Raw genomic sequence first — 2996 nt, forward strand, 5'->3', positions numbered from 1 at the left:
TGTTTTAGTGAATTTTGTCAACAAGCATGAACTTTAGATCCACTTTGATGAAAATCACATCCTGTTCTTCAGAATCTATCAGAATACAAATCTCCCCACAGATTAAAAGGAAACATTTAGAGCAGCTATTCTCAACCAGCGGGCCGCTGTCCATACTCTCACCACAGCAATTAAACCTCATCAGGGAATCCAAACCAGAACACTTATCAGGCCTGAAGTCACGACTCTATCGTCATGTTAATGTGATTAATGTCAAGAAGTTATCTCCACATGGAGCCTTCTTACTGCAACAGAAACAACAGAACATCTCCCACTGACACCAACATGCACAAGAGCTTCACTGATGAGGTAATAAGAGGCTGTGTAGCATCATCCCTCATGAGCACACTCACTGCTTCAGGTCTTTCTCATCAGGAGGTGTTGGCCTACAGTGGTGGTCCTGCTGCTGTCTCTCTCCACTGCTCTGTGAGATGGAACTGCTCCAGTCACACTCACTCTTCTCTCTTCACAGGTTTACAGCTACAGAACAGCTGCCGGAGTCTTTTACTGGTTCTTATCAGCCTCCACATCTCTCTGATCCGATGCTGCTCGTTCACAGACACTCAAGATATTTATGTGATGTTCCTCAGTGCCGAGACTGAAACGTCTTCGTCTCTCACAGGGATGAGACGCGGTCTCACCTGGTGGAGGAATGATGCCACACTCGTACAAATACTAACATAATGGAGAGTCGTGTGGGCCGTTGGTTCAGTAGGAGCCTGAATACAAGAGAGACGATGAAATAGGTGGTCTGTCAAAATGTTATGATGACACTTCCCTCCTGAGATGCAACTGATTTTAACAGAGACAATATTAAATTAAATGTCTGATTGTAAGGCGCTAAACTTCACATAAATGTCAGAATATTAAGACAACAGGGCCATAACTATATAGAAATGTCTCCCAAGAGTTTTCTCATACATTATAAAATATATCATTACATGTAAAAATATGTAGCAATAAATAAATGGAGGCTCATGTTGTGAATATAATGTGGTTTGTACCACCAGTGGAGTGGATCATTGGGGCTCCCAGCCAGCCGACACATCTTCCTTCAGCACTGACTCAAGGTGATTTATGTGTGAAGAGATTCCATATTCCCTTAATCTTCTTTGCTCTCTGAATATGTTTTGTCTTGCGGAGTATTTCGATCTATGAAATGTGCTACAGTATATAAAAAGAGATTGATTTGGTTGGCTTGAATTTCCAAACAGAGTTTGGATGAAAAGGGATTGAGCAGAGGAGAGAGGATGAAGAGAGGAGGAGGAGGAGGAGTTTCCATCATGCTGTGGCAGCGGATGATGTGATGCACCTGAAGCACATTAAGCCTTGTCTCTACAGCGTCACAACTTCTGTCCACAAACATGCTTCAGTCTCAGTGATGCTTTCAAACAAGTTTGATTTGAGCAGAATCAGTAAACACTACAAACTCACACGACTGTATGACAGGTAATAAATACTGCACTTGAATAAATCCATACATGTTTAAGATTTAGAAATATAACTAAAAGGCTACTTATACGTTCTTAATCATGGAGTCTTCAGAATCCTCTGAAGCAAACATATCGTTACAGACGTCTTGTCACTTCCAGAGCACTAGTGGAAGAACAACCTCTGTGTGTTAAACACAGACTGAATGAAGTGACTTAAGGTTTGATTCTGCTCCTCTCTGTTCAGCTTTGCTGTAAATCAAAAGGAGAGTCTGGTGCTTTAACATCCGTCTGCTTTCCCTGAAATGTAATCCGAGCTGTAACAGTGAAGCAGCTGCTCAGTAGTTTAGGAGGAATTCACCACTTAGAGAGCTTCTCCTCAGCTCAGTCTGTTCTATCGATCAAATGACATTCTACTGTCAACACAGAACAGTCTTTAGAAAGCTCTTTCACAATATTATGAAGTGATACAAATTCTAAAATGAAAATAGATGAAAGAAAATATATTTACTTGTTCATCCTTGCTTTTGTGTGAAATAGAACTAATAGTCTCCAGGAGTCACTGAGAGAAACTCGTGTCGGTGAGAATCTTTTCTTTCTGCACAGCAGCACTCTGATCCCAGAGGAATCCAGCTGATCAGCTCTTGACATCCTAGATTCCTTCTCTCTTCTTCCCTTCCTCTGTCACACTTATGTCTTTCAGTTGCTGTCCACAGCTGGATCAGAAACGATTTGAAGCTTTTACTTTTAGTTTCTAAAATGTTTGAGGTCGTTTCATACCGGAGTCAGTTTTATTCTTCACACTTTTTTATATAATAATAAACCTGCTGGTAAAAGTGTTTCCAGCCAATGTCTGTGTGTGGGTGCAGTGTGTGTACAGTGTGTACTTTCTGTACATTAACTGTGTATATGTACTGAGGGTATTGTGGGAGATAGTTGATGCTGCTGCTGTCCAAGAAGCCATCAAACCTTTTAAAGGTTGATTTGACGAAGACACTTTAATAATGTCAGATCAAAGAGTGGATGTTCAGAGATTCTAATAAAGAGTTTAGTGAAAACATCCAAAGCACTTCCCTGAAGTCATCACACAACACATCTCTACTGTTGGGCTCCTGTCCTCCTACACAGTGAATCTCTATGTGATCATTTCAGAAGTAGTGAAGTAGTGATGGATCAAAGTCTTACAGAACAACTCTTCACTGTAATCTCTGTTGCATAGAGGAGAACCTAATGAGGAGACGGAGAGATCCCCACAGACGATCACACACTGATTCAAACACACACACACACACACACACACACACACTTAGTGGGGAGTATAACAATCCCCACCATGGTGCTGATTACAAAGCCAGGAGAAGCAGCTACAGGAGGAGCTACAGCGACATGTAGCAGGAGAGAAACCTCACATCAACTTCTACTGCCAGAAGAATCAGTAGAACCAGCAGAGCCCTCAACCCTCGTTCTGATTGGACTGCATTTACAGTAGCTTTGATGGTGGCTGGTATAAAAAAACACATCCTAGAC

This window comes from Cebidichthys violaceus, unplaced genomic scaffold, assembly GCF_023349555.1.
Source record: "Cebidichthys violaceus isolate CVI_PGR_0920_01 unplaced genomic scaffold, fCebVio1.0.p SCAF_1, whole genome shotgun sequence".
Taxonomy (NCBI): Eukaryota; Metazoa; Chordata; class Actinopteri; order Perciformes; family Stichaeidae; genus Cebidichthys; species Cebidichthys violaceus.